Source organism: Bidens hawaiensis, unplaced genomic scaffold, assembly GCF_021521415.1.
Source record: "Bidens hawaiensis isolate Kalapana, Puna unplaced genomic scaffold, B.hawaiensis_p1.1 tig00020918_1, whole genome shotgun sequence".
In the NCBI taxonomy this organism is placed as follows: domain Eukaryota; kingdom Viridiplantae; phylum Streptophyta; class Magnoliopsida; order Asterales; family Asteraceae; genus Bidens; species Bidens hawaiensis.
This window is the reverse complement of record NW_027493229.1, coordinates 188413-214360: the sequence shown is the minus strand read 5'-3', so window position 1 is coordinate 214360 and position 25948 is coordinate 188413. Positions and strand designations below refer to the sequence as shown.

Here is a 25948-nt window from a genome sequence, read left to right as displayed (position 1 = left end):
GAGGGATCTAACAACTAAGTTCTCGAGCCAATATGGACCACTAGCTAGCAGAAATCACTAGTGGTTAACCTAGATCTCGAATCTTAGAATGTTTGGTTTATTTGCTTGAAGGTAGAAGAGGAGGTGAGTTAGAAAGAAAGAACAGATAGTAAGATGGATGGATAAGAAGGATGTTTTGTGAAAAGCTGTTTTGCATGTGAAGTCTCCACTATTTATAGTGGGAGACTTCAATGCTTCATTTCATATTATTTACGGCCTAATGGACATAACAAAATAAGGCCTTGGGCCCAAACATACAAATAAACAAAACCAACATGCTATCTACTTACAACGATAACTGACTAAGTATATATAAAAGACTAAATAAAAAAATCCAGACTCTACAACATGTTTTTATATATGTAAGTGATAATAGACGAAATTAAGAAATACGGATGAGGGAATAAAAAAATTAGCATGAAAATTGACAATTGACAACTATTAGGGAGTTCTCTCCACCAAATATATTTTATTAATTAATCGTCACCCGTTTTGTTGGTTTGTGGATAAAAACAAACATTTGTGGAGCAGCCTTGATAATATACTCAAATCTTAGGGACTTATAGTGAAAGCTATCCATCAATAAAGACCATCGTTCCCTTCTTCCTCATGACATCAAAATCTAGCTTCCAATATATACAGAGAAAAGCCTAATCATGTTTGGAGTGGGTGGTAGTGTAGGGAAGGTCGTCGGGACTATGGTGGTTACGATATATGCATGGAGGTTTTTCAATTGGGTTTGGTTGAAACCTAAGAAGATGGAGAAGTGTCTGAGAGATCAAGGACTCAAGGGAAGCTCCTACAGGTTCTTATATGGAGATGTTAAGGAGATGTTGAAGATGATAACTGAAGCACATGTCAAACCAATAAGCTTGAATGATGATACCGTGCCGCGAGTTTTGTCATTCATGCATAGAGTTGTTGCTACTTATGGTATATATGTCTTATAAAATTTTTTAGCAGTTTAGCTGTAGAATCTTGCTCATATATACAGATTTGTCTATATGGTTAAGGTTTTTTCATACAGCAAAAGATATGAATTTCTTGTTTGAATACAGTAGCCGAAGCCTGAACCTGGACTTCTTGAAGGGTTCATCATAAGGCTATATTCTTTAATGGCTACAACTAAAGGGTCCAAACTAAGATTTTGTATAGAAAAATCTCATTTTTAAATATAAATATCCAACAAACTTGTGAATGTACTATGGAGGGTCAGTGGACCCTCTTGACCCCCCTCTGATTCCGCCCTTGTGTTTGATATATCACTTTTTGATAAGTTATGATGTATAATGGGCAGGTAAGAATTGCTTTACGTGGGTGGGACCGATACCTATAGTACACATAACAGATCCGGCAATGATAAAAGAGATTCTTGGAAATTATAAAGATTTTCAAAAGCAAAGAGGGGGAAACCCGTTAACCAGGCTACTAGCAAAGGGGCTAGTGGACGTAGAGGGTGATCAATGGATGAAACACCGAAAGATCATCAATCCTGCCTTTCACGTCGAAAAGCTTAAGGTTTGTTCTTTGTTAGCTATTAGATTTGGTCGATATTAACCTATAAATAAATCGAGTTATGAAACTAGTAGATGGTTTTGGATTAAGCTAAGTATTTCTAGGGTTTTTTGAACAATTTTTTTTCTTTATTTTTTTAAAAAATTTCGTTGGTGTGTCAAGCAAAATTGGAAAGTTATTTGGGTGACAAGCGAAGTCCATATTGTTTTTTACCACAATGTAGCTTACAATTTTTCATCAAAATCCAGGGCATTCGGGTTGCCATCAAAACTGAACTTGCTGACTTCTTTTGCAGGGATTGCAAATTACCTAGAGCAATATTTTTAAGCTCGTTGGTGTGACCAGCGAACTCGGAAACTTATTTTGGGTGACAAGCGAACTCCAAATATTTTTTTTTACCACAATTACCCAGTAGCTTATAGTTTTTCATCAAAACCTATGGGGTTTGGTTTGTCTCCAAAACTGAACTTGATAAGCTCCTTTGCGGGGATTGCAAATTGCATAGAACTACAGGAGTTAGAAAAAAATAAATAAATAAAAATAAGAAAACGTTCTACATATACTTAAAATCATATACTAAAGAGACATGGATTCAACCCTTGTCGGGTTGGATGAATGTTCTCCAATTTTCAAGATAAACGAACCTACACCTCGATCTTCTTCTCTGGTTTGCTCGACATCTGCCATGGAAGACTGGGGGAGTGGAGGTGACTGTCAAGAGTTTCCTCGTATTCACATACACAAAAATATATTGGAGGCCAAGAGTCCCCTCAAATGAAAGATGTAGACCCCTTATATAGGGAACCCTATAGCATCATCATGAAACCCTAACCATATTCGCCAGGCCCGATTGGTGGTTACCTTCACAAATCCCCCGGCCCATTGGGCCTTAGTAAACAATAACAATAATATAGCAAATACAAGTAATGTAATAAGTAAATGTCATACCCGGGGGTTTTAATACCCTACCTCTGCAAGTCCCCCTAGTCCAGTGCTGCTCATGGGCGTGCAAGCGTTTAGGTGGAGTCCTGGACTTATTAGGAGAGCTCGGGGTGAAGATTGACGGTTTTTCCTACCCAGTGCTTTCCACTAGGGATAAGCAAAAATCGGTATGGTACCGTCGGTACCGAATCGGTACCAAGGATTTGAGTTTTTCGGGACCGGTACGGTACCGGTATTCCCGAATTTTACCTTAAATACCGGTGTCGTCCCGGTACCGGTATCGTACCGGTACCGAACTGAACGTTTTGGTACCGGTACCAAAAATTTGAGATTTTCGGGATCAGGATTTTCGGTACCGTGAGCTCATCCCTACTTTCCGCCTTTACCCTTTTGCATGTATGCTTACTTTGGCACGGGTTTATGCGAGAGCAACAAACTTATATTTTTCTTCGGGTTTTAAGAGGTTTTAAATTATGATGGAGGGTTTGTGCTAGAGTAGCATATTGCTTCGCGTCTTCATGAAGCTTGGCGCGTATAGCGGCTTACGAGCTGTAAAGTAGTGCAACTTGCGCGCGTGGCGCCTTACAGCTGCAACGTAATAAAGGTTGCCCAATATGCATAGCCGTATGGGCTTATTATTAGGTTTCCAATCTTTGAGTTCGGCACGTAGGCCGTATGGGTTTTAGGTTCCCAACCTTTGAGTTTGGGGCGTAGCCGTATGGATGAATTATAAGGTTCCCATCATTGAGCTTATTTGGAGGTGCCCAACCTTATATTCAGTGCGTTGCCGTATGGGTGAATTATAAGGTTCCCATCCTCGGGCTTAATTGAAGATGCCAAACCATATGTTCAGCGCGCAGCCGTATGGGTTAGTTATAAGGTTTCCCAACCTTTTTGTTCTCTCTAATGTGTGATATAAACGATATCGTTTGGTTTGTTTTAGCGCTTTGAGCCGCCTCTCTACAACATTTATTTTGTTTGCCATATGCGTTGGTATGTTGAGCATTTGAGCATAAGCATTGAAACAATAGGAAAGATACTTGTCTCATGATAAGATGACTTGTAGCCACCTGCATGTGCTATTTTCAGCGTTCATGTTTAGGTGCTTGTGCGGGTACTACGGTTCTTACGCGAGACTTTAAGTGCTTTTTTAGGGGTGAATGAGTAAAATGCAATTAATGCAAATCCTTGTCTTTAGCCACCTTTGACCCTAAAAATAAATATTATCATAAATCTGAGGGGACTTTATGAATGTTATGATTTAATTCCCATTCTTCTAAAAACTTCAGTAGCCATTATCAACTTATCGTGACACTTACAATATCTAAGTTGAGCTGCTTGAATGCTAATGATGTAATTCACTTGCTCATCATTTCTAAACTAAAAAACGCTAGGACAATTATTATTGCTATAGACAGCATGCCGAAGTGGAAAAAGGCTTCCGCCTAAATTTGCAGGTTCGAAAAGGTCATCTGGCCGATACCGCGTATTATAGCGGAATGATGTCTGATGGCGCGCTTGTGAACCGCAGCAATATGTGTTGTCCGTAGGCGTGTGTAAGTAACTCGTGGTGGCCAGAGTTGTCTTGTTGGAGCATACATCCATGGTCGGTTTTAACACGACGGAGCATGCAATTTTCCACGGTGATTGATGTTGGTCTGCCGGAGCATATTTGACCCTCGATTATCCGGCCAGAGTCTTCACTTGACCTGTGATGGTCCCTCCGGCGTTAATACTTAATCCATGGTGATTAATGATGACCTGATGGAGTCTGTATTTGACCCACGGTTGTATCCAAGGTTTTCACTTGACCTGCGGTTGTCCTACCGGGGTTTATACTTGACCTGCGGTTGTCCCGCCGGCGTTTATACTTAAATCGGTGGTGATTAATGATGACCTGACTGAGTGTGTATTTGACCCACGGTTGTCCCATCAAGGTTTTCACTTGGCCTGCGGTTGCCTTACTGGGATTTATACTTGACCCGCGGTTGTCATGCTGGAGTTTATACTTAATCTGTGGTGATTAATGATGACCTGACGGAGTGTGTATTTGACCCACCGGATTTTATAACCTACCGGAGCATTGCCTGCGGCCCGCGGAAGTCATAGTTAACCTATCGGAGCTTTGCCTACGGCCAGTAGAAGTCGGAGGTAACCTACCGGAGCTTTGACTGCGGCCCATGGAAGTCCGAGTTAATCTACAAGATCTTTGTTCTCATAATGTGAGTTGTAGACTTGTAGCTAACGTACCCGAGCTTTGCGTGCGGCCCGCGCAAGTCGGAGTTAATCTACCAGAGCTTTGCCAGCGGCCCACGGAAGACGGAGTTAACCTACCGGAGCTTTGCCTGTGGCCCGCGAAAGTCAGAGTTAACTTGCCGGAGCTTTTGGCACACCCCGACTTAGGGCCTAGGCGTGACACTTGGTAGTTGGTATCTATTTTGTAAATATATCAGAGTTACGGGGTTGTTTTAGCGGAATTCTTTAAAATAAAATATTCATTTATAAAATGTCGGGTTATAATACCCGTTGAAGATTGTGTGATAAAATATGAGCGGAAATCTTTTTGAATAAAATATTATTATATTGAAATCTCGGGGTGTAAATACCCATTTTGAAATTTCAAATGCCTGTCCTTTAAAAATATGGTTCTTTATAATATTCTAAATAAAATATTTGAGCCATCTGATAACCTCTAATGACTATGCCTCCAATCTTTTAATCTGTCTTGCATGTCTGTCTAATCTTTTCTGTTTCCCTAAAACGTGGGGAAAAATACGTTAGCACATAGCCGGTGAATGACGTTGACTCAGTTTCAATACTATTGTGTAAACAACAATAATACCTTTGTGACTTACTCATTAGGCACCCAACTTAATTGGAATGAAATTACCCTAAGTACATGTACAATTATTCATATACACCATGGCCCCGGGTAAATCCGAGACACCGTGTATGAATGGATCCAGACACATGTATACTTTTAATATGAGTGTGTCCATTTCTTCCTATTGTAATACAAAGTTTTAAGGATTCGTAAATCCTATGCAAACTGTCAGACTCTATAAGAGTTGTAAAAGTTTAGGGTGTATTCACCTTTTATGATTGTAATCAGTTTCTGACACTGATTCCTGTTTATGATCAGTTTCTATTACTGACCCATGTCTGCAATCAGTTTCTATTACTGATTTCTGATTCTGATTGACTGATTGATTGTTATCTCGGACCTATAGTACGAGAATAACCTTTGTATAAATAACTAGATCAATGATCTAGCTTCAGATCACCCGTAGTCTGTTTTGTATAGCTTTAACCTTGACAAATCATTTGTTTGTATAAAACATTTGGACCTTTAGTCCTTTTGTTTCTTTTATCAGTTATGTGCTAGGTTTCTTTTTCAGGAAGAAACATATATATCGGGTTTCTTCTTCAAGAAGAAACATTACTTTAACTATAACCTTTGTGAATGAATAGTATATTTCTTAATCATTAAGAAATACTATTTTAACTATACCCTTTGCGTATGAATGCTTACGTTTCTTAACCATGAAGAAACAATAATTTGTCTATAATTTGCTTATGAAAAGTTATATTATACTTAACAGTGATCAAGGTTCGAGCTATTTCCCTGACAATGGTCTAAGCCATTATAATAATAAAATAATATTTAAACAGAACCCCTACCTCACACAGGTATTTGGAGTTAAATGCCTATGACTGATCAAGCAGCACTTATACTCTATATCGCGTACTAGAGCTTAGACTGTCAAAGTTTCGGAGCTTGGCACGTTCTACGAGATCGGCACGCTTCCCGAGACAAAACGTGTGAATGTGGTGTGTGATTGATGCGTGATGGGAAGTGTCGTGACCAATCCTATTTATACTTGATTTTGAACTTCTCCGCGTCACGCGAAGGACATAAGTCCAGTCGTTTGCGTCGCGCGAGCCGTCATTATGATTGCTGAGCCATCAGATGGCCTGCCACGTGTCTCCACATGTCACGCATGCAAAATAGGTTCTTCGCGTTGTGCGAAGAAACCCTATCTCGGTACTTCGCGTAGCGCGAAGACGCTTAATGTCGGTTTACTTATTTTGTCTTTCGCGCAGCGTGAAGATCTTATCCCTGATCCGTTCGCGTCGCGCAAAGGAGGAAATTCAAAATTTTCATTTTCAGTCCTTGTATTATCCAAAAATACTAAATTGATCAGTGCAAAGTGCGCCATCAAAACGCCACATTACGCCCATCGCCCGAGTCCATATCCGTACGCGTGCGCGTCGGGTGCTTCTCACCCTCCGCTAGGACTAGGAGAGTGGTTAGCCACATAAAAAGATTACTATGGAAACTCTTTTCCTTATAAAGAGCTTCAATTTTCTTTCTTCCTTCCATGTGGGATGAAAGTTCTCTTTCTTATTTATACTTATGTGGAATGTTTACAGTTTCTTCCATCTTTCCATGTGGGATGAATTTTTCTCATTTCCTTAACATGTGATGACTTATTCTTCTTATCCCATTTCTTTCTCATTACTTGTAAGAATATTTTTAATCCTTTAACTTTCAAAGTTGACATTTTTAGTCCACAATAAATATGGGATTTTTCCGAGATGTTACAGCTTCGCTCGCGGCTTGCGAAAGTCAGAGGTAACCTACTGGAGCTTTGCCCGCGGCCCGTGGAAGTCGGAGTTAACCTACCCGAGCTTTGATCGCGGCCTGCAGAAGTCGGAGTTTGACCCGCTGAAGCTTGCAAGTGGCTCGCGGGGCCGCAATTGACCTGCCACGACCACTTTTAAGTGAATCGGTCCATAAAGATCTTCCGCTGTGAACTGTTTCGTACGGGTTCTGATATTCCGAGTGAGCTTGTTAGTTATCACTGTTGTGTGCGCTGTTCGAACCAACAGAATCTCAAACGTAGGTGAGGTTAGTAGCTGACGTAAACACTGTTAGGATTAAACGCACACACGAAACTGAACACGGCACGAAAGCAATAAACGAACACGAGGATTTAACGTGGTTCGGTCTAAACTGACCTACGTCCACGGGTGGCAACTAGGTATATCTTTATTGAGTGACCAAATATTACAAGTACATAATGTTGTTTATATAGAGACTGAACTAGGGTTAGTAAATTATTATGCAAGAAATCTAAACCGGGCCGGACTTGGGCCCGACCGCCCACACCCGTCTCCTCTTTTGACTTCATATAATAAACCGGGCCAACAAGGCCTACGAACCCAACAATCTCCCACTCGGAGGCCTTGAGTACTCTCGTCTGCACTCCTGATTGTACTTCTGTAATCTGAACATTAAACTTCTTCTAGTTGCCACCGCCTTCTCATCAATTAATCTGAAGGCCCGTTGAAGCTCCCCGGAGCTCCAACACGTCAGTCACGGCTAAAACTGCCCCTGACCCGTTCTCTGTCCCTACCGGCTCCCACTGTAACGAACTACCGGATCCTGAGATAACCTGAGAACAAACACTCTCCATATTCAGCAAGTAATTCATTGGAGAGACTTTTACAGCTGGAATACTGGTTTTCTTAATCCACTGTCGACCTGGAACTGTAACTGAAACACGACCTGTGCTCCCACTGTCACGATGTCCCCCAACTGATTTAACCTTCCTAGCTCGTTCATCCTGAATCTTCACTTTGGCTCTGGGTTTGTTACTTGTAAAACGAACCTTCTTCTGCCCACGAGATTCTGTGAACCGGACTTTGTCTTTCACCAAAACTGGATCCACTCCTTTCGATGACATATCGACCATATACAACGAACCCATTTTCTTGCCACGAGCAACAACGAGATTCCCTTTGACTACTTTCCACTGCCCATTCCCGAACTTAACATCGTGCCCTTGGTCATCCAACTGCCCAACTGAAATCAAACGTTTCTTCAAACTTGGAATAACACTCACGTCTTTCAAAGTCCAAGAAGTACCGGCTGAAGATATCAAATCAACGTCTCCCATACCCGTAACCTCTAAAATATCATCATTCGCTAGTCGAACCTTTCCAAAATCCCCAAATTTAAGATTCTTCATCGTTTCACTACAGTGAGTGGCATGAAACGATGCACCAGAATCCATCACCCAAGCATCAACGCTACTCTCAACACTACAAACCAAAGCCTCATCACTACTGACCCCGTCATCTGTGTCGTCTTCTGTAACGTTCACCTCTTTCTTACCATTCGGACACTGATTCCTGAAGTGTCCTTTCTCTTTACAACCCCAACATTCAATATCCTTACGAGTCTTAGACTGACTCCTCTTCCTGCTCCCACTGCCTCGCTGTTTTCCCCTACCTCTACCTTCTGTGACTAGCATATTGCCTGATGATTCACCTGAACTTCTGCGTCTTGAATCTTCTCCCAGAATCAGATCTCGAATCCCATCGAAAGTAATATTTGTAGACGAACTACAAACTGCAGTCACTGTTTGCGACCAACTGTCGGGCAAAGAGGATAATAACAAGAGGCCTTGAACTTCATCATCAAACTTAATGTCAACTGACACTAAGCGGGACAAGATCGAATTAAGATTATTGATATGAGTTGTAACTGACCCACCCTCTTTCATTCTTGTTGTCACTAGCTCTCGGATAAGATAGACTTTATTCGCTGCCGAAGGCTTCTCATACATGTTGGATAGCGCCTCCATCATACCACGTGCTGTGGTTTCTTTCATGATGTTAAACGCCACATCTTCCGACAACGACAAAGTAATACAAGCCCTAGCTTTCTTGTCTAACTTCTTCCAATCTGCTTCTGACAACTTTTCTGGTTTTTCATCCTCAAGCACTACATCCAAGTCTTTCTGACAAAGTAGTGCCTCAATCTGCATCTTCCACCAACCAAACTTATGTCCGTCAAACTTCTGTATCGAAACTTTTCCGTCTTCTGCCATGACAATGACTAAAACGAAAAACTGGATAAAACAGAGACAAACACAGCAATCGCACGGGCCTGAACTTAACAACTGTTTTACTGAACTCTGTTAAATAATCAACCTATTTTAAACGCAGCGGAAATACGAACTATAAATCAGAAACTGAAACGATAAAACCTGACAAACGCGGTTGGTACTGGTTCTAGGTTTCTTTAACGCTTCTTCTGACTCGACAACCGTTCTTCTAAAAAAATAGGATCTTGATTTTCCTAGCTTGTGCTTTGTTATAATAAGATCTTGACCCGACCCAAATTTATTTTTGGGCCAAACTGTCCCAAGAATTGGGCCACACAAGTTCAACCAAATTGGGCTTACTGCCCTTGTATCTAGCCCACCAAATTAAAAGGAAAAACAATATGGGCTACTGCCCTTTGATTCCACGAGACCCAAAAAAATGAAAAAAACACTTTTCTGGTCCAAATTCCTTTTAATCTGCACCACAATTCCAAGCGACGCCTTTCTCACCCAAAAGTAATAATTTCTCTACCGCAATCTTTAAATCAGCGACCAGTTATTCTGAACAAATTCCAACCGTCGCGGGGGTTACGGTCAAGACGAAATTAGTGTGGCGGCGGCGGTTTTCTGCCAACGGAACACTAAAACAAACGGCTGCTACCGACTTTAGATATCCGACCTACTGGTGCGGTGTGACGGGATGGTTCAACGTGTTCTTCGTGTGATCCGAACCTAAGCTTTAGATACCACTTGTTAGGATTAAACGCACACACGAAACTGAACACGGCACGAAAGCAATAAACGAACACGAGGATTTAACGTGGTTCGGTCTAAACTGACCTACGTCCACGGGTGGCAACTAGGTATATCTTTATTGAGTGACCAAATATTACAAGTACATAATGTTGTTTATATAGAGACTGAACTAGGGTTAGTAAATTATTATGCAAGAAATCTAAACCGTGCCGGGCCCCACACCCGTCTCCTCTTTTGACTTCATATAATAAACCGGGCCAACAAGGCCTACGAACCCAACAAACACATGCATTTACTGGAAGTTTTAAAAGCAGAATTTATTATCATACTTTCCAATTAAAAGATCTCTCCCATTATAACCCTTCGTAGATTCCGGGATGCACGATTCTAGAGATTGCAAATTCTTGAAGCTACTGAAAATTCTCGGATCTAAGAATTTTTTTTACCACTAGCATTAGGTGAGTATTTGCAATTGTAACCAGATCTGAGTAGGGGTGTTCACGGTTCGGTTTTGATGGTTTTTGGGTTAAACCGTAAGCCAAACCGTTAGTACGGTTTTTGCTAATCAAAAACCGAAGCCAAACCGTGCCGGGCCCCACACCCGTTATTGGGTTATTATGCAAGAAATCTAAACCGTGCCGGGCCCCACACCCGTCTCCTCTTTTGACTTCATATAATAAACCGGGCCAACAAGGCCTACGAACCCAACAAACACATGCATTTACTGGAAGTTTTAAAAGCAGAATTTATTATCATACTTTCCAATTAAAAGATCTCTCCCATTATAACCCTTCGTAGATTCCGGGATGCACGATTCTAGAGATTGCAAATTCTTGAAGCTACTGAAAATTCTCGGATCTAAGAATTTTTTTTACCACTAGCATTAGGTGAGTATTTGCAATTGTAACCAGATCTGAGTAGGGGTGTTCACGGTTCGGTTTTGATGGTTTTTGGGTTAAACCGTAAGCCAAACCGTTAGTACGGTTTTTGCTAATCAAAAACCGAAGCCAAACCGTTGAAAATAAAAACCAAACCGAACCGAACCGTTACTAATGGTTTGGCTCTGACCGGTTTCACGATTTAGGCATTAATATGCTATTGTCAAAAACTTAAACTCTAATTCACAAGTTCGGATTTCAAGCTGTCCAAAAATAAAATAACCAAAATGCAAGTTCCTCAAATAAAATCATATTGTCCAGAATTTAAGCCTGGAACATGACGGGATACTGGACTTTTAATAAAATTAGGCTAAATTACACACTAGCATCTTATAGTGGGCTAAGACAATAAGCCCAATTTTTAAAACATATGATATATTATAAATAATTATATAAATCTAATATAAAAAAAAATATTTATACATAAATAAATCCTACGGTCCGGTCTGGTTTTTTTATGGCCGGTTTTCAATAAAAACCGCAAGCCAAACCGTTCATTACGGTTTGAAAATTTTGAAGCCGACTGACTGAATGTAAAAAAAAACCGACCGCGAAGCCAAACCGATGACTGGCTTGGGCGGTTTCGCGGTTTTAAATCGATCGTTGAACACCCGTAGATCTGAGAACCACCATAGATATACGGTTCTAACGAAAAATACCACAGATATAAAAGTTTATGACCTCAAAGTATAGTGGGTTTTTGAAAAGACATCAAATCTCGAAGGGTTTTAGATTTATTGCTCCTTTTGGGCTTCACTCGAATAGATCCCAAAGCCGAACTAAAGGTTGAAGTGTTGTTTGTCTTCGTATCCCACGGATGGCGCTAATGAAGAGACATAGATTCAACCTGTTTCAGGTTGGATGAATGTTTTCCAGCCTTCAAGATGAATGAACCCACACCTCGATCTTCTCCTCTGGTTTGCTCGAGATCTGCCATGGAAGAATGGGGGAGTGGAGGTGACTGCCAAGAGTTTCCTATTATTCATTGACACAAAAGTACGGTGGAGGCCAAGAGAACCTTCAAATGAGAGATGAAGACCCTCTATATAGGGAACCCCATGGCCACCATCATCAAACCGTAATCTTATTGGGCCAGGCCAGGTTAGGGGTTACCTCCAGAACCCCCCCCCCCCCCCCCCCGCCCATTTGGCCTTAGTTAGTAGACAATAACAATATAACAAATATAAGTAATGTAATAAGTAAAGGCCGTACCGGGGGTTTAGGCCCTACCTACACATATACTATTTCAAGCAAGTCATTGAAACGAGAAATTTACATGTTCACGTTGTTTCTTTACAGCATATGGTTCTGGCTTTTTATGTGAGTTGCGATGAGATGATCAACAAATGGGAAGAAACACTAAAAGAACAAAGCTAATGTGAAATGGATGTGTGGCCTCATCTCCAAACATTGGCTGCTGATGTAATTTCACGAACAGCGTTCGGTAGTAGCTACGTGGAAGGAAGAAAGATATTTGAACTTCAACGAGAGCAAGTCGAGCTACTTATAACTGCTTCTCGATCTATCTACATTCCTGGAACAAGGTGAGTACATATTTCCGACAAATGTGTATCTTTACATTAAAGGTAACGGTTCCTTCTTCATTCTTTTGAGTAGATTTCTACCAACGAAAAGCAACAACAGGATAAAGGCGATTGCCCGTGAAGTAAAATTTTTGGTGAAGCGCATTATCGATAAACGAGTAGTGGAAGTGAAAGAGGGCAAAGATAGCAATGACGACCTCCTTGGCAAACTTTTGGATTCCAATTATAAAGAAATTAAACATGGAAATAATAAATTTGGACTTAGTATAGATGATGTCATTGAAGAATGTAAACTATTCTACTTTGCAGGCCAAGAAACTACTGCAAATCTACTTGTTTGGACTATGATTTTGTTAGGACAACACATAAACTGGCAAGATCGCGCTAGGGATGAAGTTTTAAATGTTTTTGGAGACAGAAAACCGAATATCGATGGATTAAACCAACTAAAAGTTGTAAGTTTTTTCGTTAATTTGAATTTTTTCTAGAACGAATACTCTCAAATTCATTTTATTTTCCATTATATTTACCATTTCTGTTTTGCAGATCAATATGATATTTCTAGAGGTTCTTAGGCTATATCCTCCTGTGGTAGCAATGCCACGAATGATTCACAAAGAAACCAAATTGGGAAAAATAAATTTACCTGGTGGAACATTCATTGTGTTGCACACAATGCTTTCACATCATGACCCTGAAATCTGGGGTGAGGATGTAAAGGAGTTCAAGCCAGAAAGGTTCGCACAAGGTGTGTCAAAGGTAACCAAGGGACAAGCTGCGTTTATCCCGTTCGGAGGGGGTCCACGTGTATGTATTGGGCAGAATTTTGCTATGCTGGAAGCAAAAGTGGCACTTGTTATGATTCTAAGACGGTTTTCTTTTGACGTCTCACCATCATATTCACATGCTCCGTATACTATCATCACTCTTCAACCGCAGTTTGGTGCACATTTGACTTTGCATAAAATTTAGTGGTTTGCAAACTTCTTCCATTGAGATGAAAAACTATATTACAGGCTCTTAGGCTCTTTGTTTGTAAATCTTGTAATAATGCATGTGTATTCATAATTTCGTTATCTAAGTCTTTAGCTTGTGTTACTTATGTGGTTCCATGCATGTATGGTAATGCCTTAAGCCATGATAAAATATTATAATAAACTATCTTTTGAAACCATGTATTACATGAGATTTGTCGAATGATAGAAATAAATAAGCTCCGGTTTTTTGAAATAAAGGATTAAAATTAACGGTAAAAAGGAAATTTATTATATCGTATAAATAATAAAAAGTCTAGAATCTCAAATTTATAAATTTTAAAAAAATTATTTATATACAGCATTTGTTATTTTATAACAAGTATCTCGGGATAAATTTTTTTGTCGTTTTATTTATTTAGTTAACATTATATACAAACTGGTGACATTATTATTCATATCGAATAAGTGACCATTCGTGTAACATCCCACTTTTATGAATAAATAAAATAGCTGTAATTTAATAAATTGTATGTTATTAAGCTGAATAATAATAAGTTGAGTGTGAGCTTGGAAAATAAAAGATAGACTAAGGGATGGTGATGGGCCTTAAGGTCCATGGGCTAGTGGGGGTTCATAAACACCCTTAAACCTCCTAAAACCTAAGAGTAGTATTTGTAAAGGAATGAAAAAAAACATGTTAATTTGGTTACGATGCATAAATGGAATGGATCATTCCATATGGAAAAAAACTCCTACCATTTTTAGAATTTTCATTTTCTTGGGTATTGGTTTTTTTTTTCATTCTTTCAAATAATGAAAAAGTTAAAAGAGTCAACAATCATTATTACTATTATCAAATTATAATTATATTATAGTTATTATTATTATTTTCTAATTATAGTTATTATGTTATTATTATTTAATTATCATTATTTTTTTGTATATTATAATATAACTATTATTATATAATACTACTTTATCAATATATATATTTTTTAAATTTGATGAGTTAACATTTCACAACGCATATACGGTCTAACGATCTCGTTGCAGCACGAGGGTCCTAAAAATAGTTATTATGAATATTCATTTATTATTAATATTATTTATTTTTATTATTGTTACTAATAAATATGTTAATAATAATAAAGTGATTAATCATTCCATTCTTACACAGTAACCAAACATGACAATAGAATGGTAATTATCCATTTTATTCCTTTGTCCATTCCATTACCACGCCCATTCCATCCCTCATTTATTCCATTACCCCGGACCAAACATACCCTAACTCTCTCATTTCTACCTTGCCTCCATACACACTCAAAAACACACACAAAACTCTCCTTTAAACGCGGATCCAAATCCGAGCTAAAAGAGGGCAGATTTCGTGTTCAAGCATCATCAAACAACAAGAAACACCTCTAGATCACGTATTGAATCAGATTCGAGGCAAAACCGGATCAAAGAAGGTGTGTTTTAATTAAAAAGGTTAAATGTTTAAGGTCAGTTTGCCATGAAACTCGGTAGAGTAGCAAATCGGACTGTATCATGCAAGAAAAACATAAACTCTGTAGTGAACGAGTTGGTGAGTGAGATTCGGAATGAATGCATAGGTTTGGATCGTGTAATAGACAAAAAGATAAAGGGGTTATGGGCCAGAACTCATTAAAATGGTAGAACGGACCATAAGGAAGGGTCACGGAGGAAATGGTTGAGAGAATGATAAAAAGGAAGAAAACGACAATCCGAATTGCATATAATGCAGAATCACATCGCACAGTAAGGCGATGCGATTCATTTAAGAAATGTGATGGGATTGGATTGCTCCATGCGATGCGATTGAATTACCTCCATGTGATGCGATTGGATTGCTCCATGCAATGCGATGCGATTGGATTGAAATCCATGCGAGATTGGATTGTAATCCATGCGATGCTGTAAAGCCCCCGACCCCGGGTGCCCTACTTTCACGCTGGTTAGATTTACTCATTCACATAATTCGGAAAATCAGAGTTAATTAAAACATTTCGAGGAAATAAAAGTCAACCATTCATACATAGCGTAAATAATTTTTCTTAAACAGAAATAACATAAGTTGTAAACATAAACATAAATAACACGTGACTCTTCTTTTCTTCGATGCCAGTCTTCGTTTAGTTGCCACGTGTCTCCCTCATGCAAACTGTCTCATCCTACTAACCTGCGTGCATACTAAAAGTCAGCTACGCTGAGTGAGTCTAGTTAATCAATTAACATACAATACATTCACGTTCATACTTATACGCGTTCGAAGATACGTATTTCGTACTTTGCTTGCTATTACTCATTCATATATACTACATATTTACGCACTTTCTTTCCTACTTTCCTAAGGTATACCGAAAACTATCATACTTCTACTATCTCGGATATTATTAGGGTCTGGTCCCTCAATCTCAGATATTTGCAAGGGTCTGGTCCCTTCTATCCCAAATATTAATAGGGTCCGGTCCCTCTAATATAAGATATTATTAAGGTCTGGACTCTACTATCTCAGATATTATTAGAGTCTGGTCTCTTCTATCACAATCTTAGATATTTTTAGGGTCTGATCCCTTCTATCACAATCTCAGATATTATTAGGGTCTGGTCCCTTTGTCTCGCTTAACCATACAACCATACAAGTCCCATCAGTCATCCATACGCTTACTTCATACATTTCCTATCATACGTGCATACTACACATCTTTCAATTGCATATATAATAATCATATTTATATACGCACATTCATACAACATTCAATAATAACCTTTAATAAATAATCATACACATATCATATACTTATCATTTAAGATAAGTGTATTAACTATCACATAGGAGTATGCACACAGCCGCGAAAACGTCACAGAGAAAGGGGCTAGAACTCACCTATAGTCGATTCCTTTCTGAATTAATAGTAATTTCTTTCTTCAACTGTGCTCGACTAACTGTTAATAACACACATGTATTAATCTCTATATTTGTTTCTTTACTTATTTCATTAAGTTAAGAGGGTTAACCTTTAGGTTAACTGAACCAAACATGTAACCTCCTTAATCCTATCATATTCGTTTACATGCTTATCCTTATTTTATTAACGAACCGACTTCATTAATTTGCACTCTTATTATTATTATTATTATTATTATTATTATCTCACACACACACACACACATATATATATTATACTCAATTCATCATTCTTGGTTTTACGTTCTCAACGCGTCTATGAGTTAACGTTTCTTTAAACAAGTTCGGGTTCGTGTCGGGTCTATTCTTAACTCCCTTAATTCGTTTCTTTAATGATTGGGCTCTTGTGTTTGGTTCACCTTCAACTCACATTCCTTTATTTGGGGTGGGTCGGGGATCGTTAGACGAGTCGGGTCTCGGGTTCGGGTTTCGTTTAAGTTGTCGTATCTAACTTATACTTTTATTATGATTACTATGTTTTATTATTATTATTATAACTTAATATTATTATTATAGATTTAGTATTATTATATTACTAGGATAGTGGCCCGTGTAATACACGGGCGGAAAACAATAAATTTGTTAGGTAAATTTAGCATTTAAACTTATTATTTATAACCTTGAAATTAATAATTTTTAAACTTATAATTATAAGGTTAATCTTGAAAAAACATAATATAAGTTAAAAACCTAACAATTTGTAAGTAATGAATTTTTTAAATTAATAAGTATTACACAATAAATATTCATGAAAAATTTATTTTATTGTTTGTCATTTACACTAAAAATCTACTATTAATAACTTTAAACTATAAAATAATATTGAAAATAACATTTAGATGTGTATGTTTATTAAAAACCATCCAAGTCAACCACTTTTTTTTTGTAATAAAATTACATTTTCAAATATCTATATTACTTAAAACATCATACAACGTTTGCAAAACTTAAAAATTAAAGGAACATTTCAGAAAATCCACTGTAAAAATGTTAGCTTGAATTCAATTCCCCTGTATTTAGCAAAACTTAAAAATTAACTAGTGACAAACTTTATTTGAAATACAAAAAAAAACTTAATAGTTGATTTAAAAAACAAGTTAGCAGAACATGAATAATATATACAAAAAATAAAATAAGGAATCATCTAAAACCGTGAAATATTATATCTTTGTTTTAATAATTACCATACACTATCGGAAATCTTGTTATACTGTAAAAAATTGATTTCGGAAATTTTTGCAATAATTTTAATGTTATATATTTGAAATATTTTTTTTAATTATTTTTTTTTAAAATAAAACGTTAATTAATTATCATAATTAAGAATGTCAGTTACATATTTGAACTTTGAATTCTAGTAACAAAAGAGTTTAAAATCGTAAAAAGAAATAATATTTAGGAAATTGAATAATAAAAGTCAATTAAGTTATTATTGAATTTAATTAATAAAGAATTATGTGAAAATATTATAAATAGTAATAGATCGTGTGTCATCATATGTGGATAAGCTAGTATGATGCCATATGAAAAATATGTTTTGCTTTAATAGTATAGTTATATTAGATTAAATTTTTAACAAGTTACCAAACACCCCTCTCCATAACCCTACCTATTTAAACTCTTACCCTAACCCAACCCCTTCATTCTTCTTCTTCTTCTCCTTCTCTTACCCACGGTCACCCACCCCAACGCCACTTCCTTCACCTCCAGTGATCAGAAGGACGGGTTAAGGGGCTGGGTTGAGTTGTACGGTCACGGTTCGTATTGCACGAAGATCTCGGACGAGTTGCACGGGAATAAAAGAAGTCGCATCGGAGACATAACTGATTCGTATGGTATGTGACTTCTTCTCTGGCAGCTCATTCGCAATGGATGCGAATTCTTTCCATTCGCACGGAGTGGTTTTCAGATCTGGTTCCAACTATGCCTGTAACTCGATCCGCCATGGATGCATATTCGCGTAGGACAGATTAGGGGTCCGTTTTGGGTCCTTTGTTCCAAGCCTCAACATCGTAACCTGGTGCGGGTTCTTAGTCTTGGCCGAGCCTTTTGGGGTCTGGGTTCCACGGACCAGTCGACCCCCGTTTGCCCAAGCCTGTCCACTTTAGCCGTGCATTCATTCCCCCAGCCATTAACCACTCTTTATTATTAATTGTATTATTGTTTTATTTTTTTGTCAAATCCCATGATATTATTATTTACTTGGTTCCATTTAATCTCGTCTATATCGGTTTCGTTTATGTCGGTTAGACTTGGTTTATTTGTTAATAATCTTAACGAGAACATGAATTGAAATGATTATAATGTTTACCTTTTTGTTGTTTAGATATATCTTGATTATCTTGAATGGATGAAGTTTGGAATTGGGAATGTTTGGTGTGTAGGAGGTTACTTATGTGTGTGTATGGGTGTGACAATGATTGGGAATGATGAGGATAATGAGGAAACTAGGGTTTTAGGGGTTTAAATATGCAAAGCCCAAAGGCTTTTAGGCCCATAATGGTGTTTAAGTTCACTAACCTTAACAATCTCATCCTATCTTGTTATTTAATTAATTTAATTGACGTATCTCGACACGAAAACTAAAATAAATCTGGCATATGTTATTTATTTATTTATAGAAACGAGGACGTTACAGATGCGATTGGTTTGCATCCATGTGATTGGTTTCATTTGCGATTTGAATGATTTGTAAAACTCAACTCGACTCGTTTTTCTGATGAATTTTTAATAAAAACTTATTAAAGAAAATAAAATTTTTCAGCCTGACCTGGCAGCTTGATCTCAGCCAGGTGGGGCTCTACCCCTTGGACCCTGCTAGGGGCTGTAACCCCTAGAACCCCACTGCCAGGGGCGCTGCCCCTGAACCCCCGTTCATTAGGGACTTCACTAACCTAGAATATGATTTAATTAGGGCATGTAACTTGTTAAACAGTTAGGCTTACCCAGCTGAAGAGAGGTGTGACCATAAACTCAGAGAGGAACATGATTCAGGTGAGTTTCTAGCCCCATTTTCTGTTATGTTTTTTGGGGATGTGTGCATACCCCTATTTGTTTAGTTAATACAATTACCTTAAGTGGTAAGTGTATGTTATATGATTGTTTACGAATGATATAGAAAGAGTTAAGAGTATGCACGTGCATGTATATGAATCCTTATACATATAACAAAAGATAGGTAAAGTATGTATGGTTGTATGACAATATATGTATGGTTGTATGGCTGTATGGTTATGAGGGTGGCAGACCTAGGGATGGCAACGGGGCGGTTTCGGGGCGGGGAATGCCAATCCCATACCCGCCCCGGTTTATAAAACCCATTACCAAAACCGTCTAAAAACCCGCGGGGACTAAACGGGGAATCCCCATCGGGGATTCGGGGAAAACCGCGGGTATTCGGGGAACCCGTCTAGCATAAATGGTTTTTAAACGGGCTAAATTCCCCGTGAGGATCCCCATTTAACCGTCGGGTTCACCGTTTAAAACCCGATTGTAAGAAAATGATACAAAATTACAATACAATATTAATACACAAAAAGTTCAATATCCAAACACATTACACATACAAAAGACATTATTAATACATAAAAATGTTTATTTCTCCCATCACAACGGAAATTAACTTCATGATTGATCCTTCTTACACGTCCATACCGCACCCATTCAACCATTCAAACACTTGTCACGCCGGATTGCTATGATAATCAAACATTAACATATTAATTGGAAACTATATAAGAATCAATGTTAAACCATATTAAAATGTAAACGATAAACCATATATATATGTATTACCTCAATACCATCGTCACAATCATATTCAATAGTTTGGCAATATGCCTCGGAGGTTGTTCTAGGGTTAGGGTAAATGGCCAAATGGGAAAGTAGGAAACTGGTTTTAAACGGGTATACGGGAAAATGGGTTAGGCAGCCTTATTGGGAAAATAAATAATAAATAATATATTATATATAAATATAAAAATTATATTTAATTAAACGGGTATACGGGGCGGGTATACGGGGCGGGTACAGGCTATACCATACCCGCCCCGAACCCGATTAACTTAAACGGGGAAACCCCGAACCCGGACCCGTCCCCGATTAAGTGTCCCCGAACCCGCCCCGTTCGGGGCGGGTTTCGGTTTTCCCCATCGGGTTTGGTTTTTTTTTGCCATCCCTAGGCAGACCCTAATAATATTTGTGTAAGGAGGGTGACAGACCATAATAATATCTATGTAAGGAGGATAGTAGACCTTAATTATATCTGTGAGGTTATAGGGCGAAGGGCTCTTTAAAACGTAGAAATAATTATGTATGTATTAGTATGCTAAAACAAGAAAGTATGAAAGAATGCAAGTAAGGAAGTAGGAAAGGATGCAAGTATGAATGTATGAAGATATGTATGAATGAAATATAGGCAAGCTATGCATGTAATATGTATCTCTGGATACGTATAAGTATTTGAATGTAATGTATGTTGCCTGATTAACTAGAACTCACTCAGCGTAGCTGACTTTAGTATGCGTGCAGTCAAATGGGTTAAAGCAGCTGGTTTGAGAGAGACACATGACATTGGACTGACGAAGCTGGCATCTTAAAGAAAAATGTTATGATGTTTTATGTTATGTTTAAGACAAGTTTAAATTGTGTTAAGACAATATTTAATGCTTTGTAATGAATGGTTGATGTTTTTAATATTCCACGAAAAGTTTTAATTTACTTTGATATTTAGAACTATGTTTATGAGTAAATCCAACACCCAATGTAGGGAATTGGGATCGGGGCCTTACAATTCGTTGCTACCTTAGAGTCTTAAAACTAGTTTCGGCAGTTTTAGCTTCAATAATTTGGTCACTTACCTCCCTCACCCCACACCCACAATTTAGTCCTCTAATTTCATTTCGGTCTGCTTTTGATGAACTAGCATCGTTGTCAAATTATTTTCAACATGGCATCACATTCTAAACAATGAGATAAAACAGAAAATAACATAACATAAATTAACCGGAGAGAAACAAGGCTTAGAAGACTTGAAAACTTGAACGAGCTTGACTTTGTAAAGTCAAAGTATATAAAACATCAAATTGAAGAAACTAGAATGCCATAGAGAGTGAATTGGAGTGTGGCAAAGAATGAAGAGTTTGAGGTCTCTTTGTATATCTAATAATTCGTACATAACGATGGTTGACCGGATTAATTGGTCAAAATAGTCTTTAGCCAAGTTTTAAGCAAAAGTTAATGATAAATAAATGCTTTGGCCAATAATTGATGAAAACTTGATGTTATAATACTTAGAATAGGGTCTAGTACAAAATACATGAAATGAAACTTGGAATTGAGTTTGTAACAATATTAAAATAATAAAACACCATTATAAATAAAAACATCATCATGAACATAAATACTCGATAAATTTATTATTTTATTAATAAATGAAATCCGACTATAAAAACGGGCCGTGTTTTAAAATTGGCGAATGACACATTATATATATATTATATATAGATAACATGGATATAGGCTCCGATATAGTACATGCAGTGATGACCTCTTTTAAAGACTATTATTTTAAATGATCTATACAGAAAGAAAAATCTTGAGTGCTAAAAATGGAATAAACACACCGACCAAGTTAACAAGACTTTGAAGGTTATAATTCTAAAGTAAACATATATAAACCATTTTTAGGCGCCATATGTTATCTTTTATTCCGAATTAAGAAGTTGGCATTCCTTTGATTTTATCGAAGTCCAAGTCCATGGATATTCATTCGATGTATTGACCAACATTCCATCAACAACTTGTGCCTACTTTAAATTAATATGGATGACGTATTGTTCCATGTTGGATTCATAGACCGATGTGAAGAATATGCATATTTAGAGACATATAACTTTGTTAAAGGAAAACTTATACATTATATTAAGCAAGGAATACAATAGAAAAATTGAATTTCTACTTAAAGCATAAGACATAATAATATTGTATAGACAATTAATTACTTTCAAGCGAGGATGTCCAGCTACCTAATTCAACCACCTTTTAGCTGACTACACCTTATCCAACATGTACTGTTTTAGCAGCTTATAAATTGCTTGCAATCGACTTTCCAAATGCATTCAACTTTTTAACATTTACAATAACAAGTGCTTTAATGGCTTCCATCTCAGGACGACTGATCACATTTGCTCTTGAAGCTATTCTTTTCTTATACCACTCATGTGTCGCCAAAATACGTATGTACTCGTTTACTTTTACTACGAATTAGAGAAACTTCAACAAGGGGCTGACCGGGGGGGGGGGGGGGGGGGGCGCTTACTACTTAAAAAAAAATTCGGGGCGACCGACTACCTTAAAAAAAGCTTTTAGTGCTACAAGTATATAAAAATCCGGATCGCCCCATCAAAAAAAATTCATAATCAGCCGCACTGTCAACAAAGATAGATGAGGATTCTCTATATATAACCTTGTATATTGCTATATTCAAATATACATAAATATATCTATAGTCTCTAGAAAAGAGGGGATTATCTCTATTTATTACCTTTGTGTTTCTATGCAAGGCTATATATGTCTCTACTTAATATACAATATTAATTAGTTGTTCCACCATTTGCATGTGTGTACATCTAAGAATTATTATTTGTTAATTATTACAGCTCCCAACTATAGTTTCATGCATGAAGCAACAAAAGCTCTCAAGATTTCATTCTATGACTACATCATCATCGGTGGTGGTACCGCTAGAATCCCATTAGCAACCACATTATCCGCAAACTACAACGTTCTACTGCTCGAACGTGGTGGATCACCTTATGAAAATGGGGGGGGGGGGGGGCGCTTACTACTTAAAAAAAAATTCGGGGCGACCGACTACCTTAAAAAAAGCTTTTAGTGCTACAAGTATATAAAAATCCGGATCGCCCCATCAAAAAAAATTCATAATCAGCCGCACTGTCAACAAAGATAGATGAGGATTCTCTATATATAACCTTGTATATTGCTATATTCAAATATACATAAATATATCTATAGTCTCTAGAAAAGAGGGGATTATCTCTATTTATTACCTTTGTGTTTCTATGCAAGGCTATATATGTCTCTACTTAATATACAATATTAATTAGTTGTTCCACCATTTGCATGTGTGTACATCTAAGAATTATTATTTGTTAATTATTACAGCTCCCAACTATAGTTTCATGCATGAAGCAACAAAAGCTCTCAAGATTTCATTCTATGACTACATCATCATCGGTGGTGGTACCGCTAGAATCCCATTAGCAACCACATTATCCGCAAACTACAACGTTCTACTGCTCGAACGTGGTGGATCACCTTATGAAAATCCCAACATTACCAATGTGAACAATTTTGGTTCTTATTTCTCGGATACATCTCCTACTTCTCCCTCTCAACAATTTATATCCGAAGGTGTTGTAAATTCACGTGCACGAGTGTTGGGTGGTGGTACTTCTATTAATGCGGGCTTCTACTCTCGTGGTGAATCAAAATTCAACGAAGAAGCTCGATTAATGGATGCAAATTTGGTGGATGAGTCGTATAAGTGGACAGAGAGAGCAATTGTATTTAGGCCGGTAGTGCAGAAGTGGCAGTCAGCACTTCGAGCGGCACTAGTGGAAGCTGGGGTCAAACCCGACAATGGCTTTAGTTATGATCATATTGTTGGAACTAAAGTCGGTGGCACACTCTTTGATGCAAATGGAACCCGACATTCAGCTGCGGATTTGCTACAATATGCAAATCCGAAACTGTTGTCGGTGCTTCTACATGCAACTGTTCATAAAATCTTATTTAAGACTAAAGGTAAGCTAAAAACTATTAACTCAATTATACTCACTTACGTGGACATAGAGTCTTATAAATCTATTAAATCATGAAAACATGTGGTGTTTTCTAATTTCACGGTAACAAGTGTGAACTTTTCCTTGTATCTAGCATTTATACAAATAAAGTTGGGATTATTTATTTCCAATTTGCCTTTAATTAATTTGTCTATCGGCCATTCCATGGCTTACTTGTAACACGTGTGCAGGAGTATCAAGGCCATTGGCTTATGGAGTGGTATTTGCAGATTCATTAGGCCGTAAAAATGTAGCATACCTGAAAGGTGGAAAGAAGGATGAAATTATATTATCAGCCGGTGCACTTGGAAGCCCTCAACTGTTAATGTTGAGCGGCATAGGTCCAAAAGAACAACTAGATGAGCATAAAATTAGAGTCGTGCTTCCACAACCTTTTGTTGGTAAAGGCATGGCGGACAACCCACTGAATACAATCTTCGTTCCCTCTCCTATCTCAGTCGAGCCATCCATCATCCAAGTTGTCGGTATTACTAGGTTTGGTAGCTACATTGAGGAATCTGGTGGCACTAACTTTATACGTGCAAACCTCTCAAGCTATCAAGGATTTCCCCTCAGGTAAGTTAACATTTTCTTTCAAGAGCTGGTTATTTTCAAAAGAATTGATGAAATATAGATTTTTTTTTTTCAAAAGAGGGTTTTCTTACCTTATGGAAATAACTCATTTTTGAAAAAAAAAAAAAACGATTAACGACCTTTCTTGCTTGCAGATGGGTGGGTTTATATTTGAGAAAATCAATGGACCTTTATCTAAGGGTGAACTAAAGCTTAAAAACCTTGACCCAACTGATAATCCATTAGTGACATTCAACTACTTCAAGGAACCCATAGATTTGCAAAAATTTGTAATCGCGGTTCAAACCATTTTAAGAGCAGTTGAATCAAAAGCATTTTCCAACTACAAGTATGCCAATATGAGCATCAAAGATATTCTTGATCTAAATGTGAAGTTACAATTAAACATGCGTGTGCATGCTAATACAAGCTCTTCGTTGGAACAATACTGCAAGGACACTGTCAGGACTATGTGGCATTATCATGGTGGTTGTCGTATAGGTGAAGTTGTTGACAATGAATATAAGGTTCTTGGTGTCGACGTGCTTCGAGTTATTGATGGATCAACTATACGTAATTCTCCAGGAACTAATCCTCAGGCTAGTGTTTTGATGCTTGGAAGGTGAGTAGACTTGAATGTGACAGCTTAACATGTATATCATATTATTTGTTGAAGAGGTATGTACCCGCCTCAACATCGAGCGAGGCGGGTCAACCCACAAGATATAGACAAGAGGCTTGAAATCAAGATATTATGAAAGCACAAAGCCAAAACCTATGCGCATGGCGCATATCACATATGCTCACGCATATCACATATGCTCATGCATCACATATGCTCACGCATCACATATGCTCACGCGTATCACATGCTCACGCACCATATATGCTCACGCATATCACATCTGCGC

General features: G+C 37.7%; 2 pseudogenes across 2 annotated transcripts; both read left to right on the top strand.

The window, feature by feature from the left end:
- The first annotated feature begins 695 nt into the window (after window positions 1-695).
- LOC143562164 (cytochrome P450 CYP72A219-like) lies at window positions 696-13642 on the top strand (annotated as a pseudogene). The gene is made up of 5 exons (XR_013140436.1): window positions 696-972; window positions 1337-1557; window positions 12386-12630; window positions 12704-13085; window positions 13177-13642. The product of XR_013140436.1 is annotated as a cytochrome P450 CYP72A219-like (transcript).
- Window positions 13643-23801: 10159 nt separating this feature from the next.
- On the top strand, window positions 23802-25663 carry LOC143562179 (protein HOTHEAD pseudogene; annotated as a pseudogene). Its single transcript, XR_013140437.1, has 3 exons — window positions 23802-24426; window positions 24656-25044; window positions 25193-25663. The product of XR_013140437.1 is annotated as a protein HOTHEAD pseudogene (transcript).
- Window positions 25664-25948: the final 285 nt, after the last annotated feature.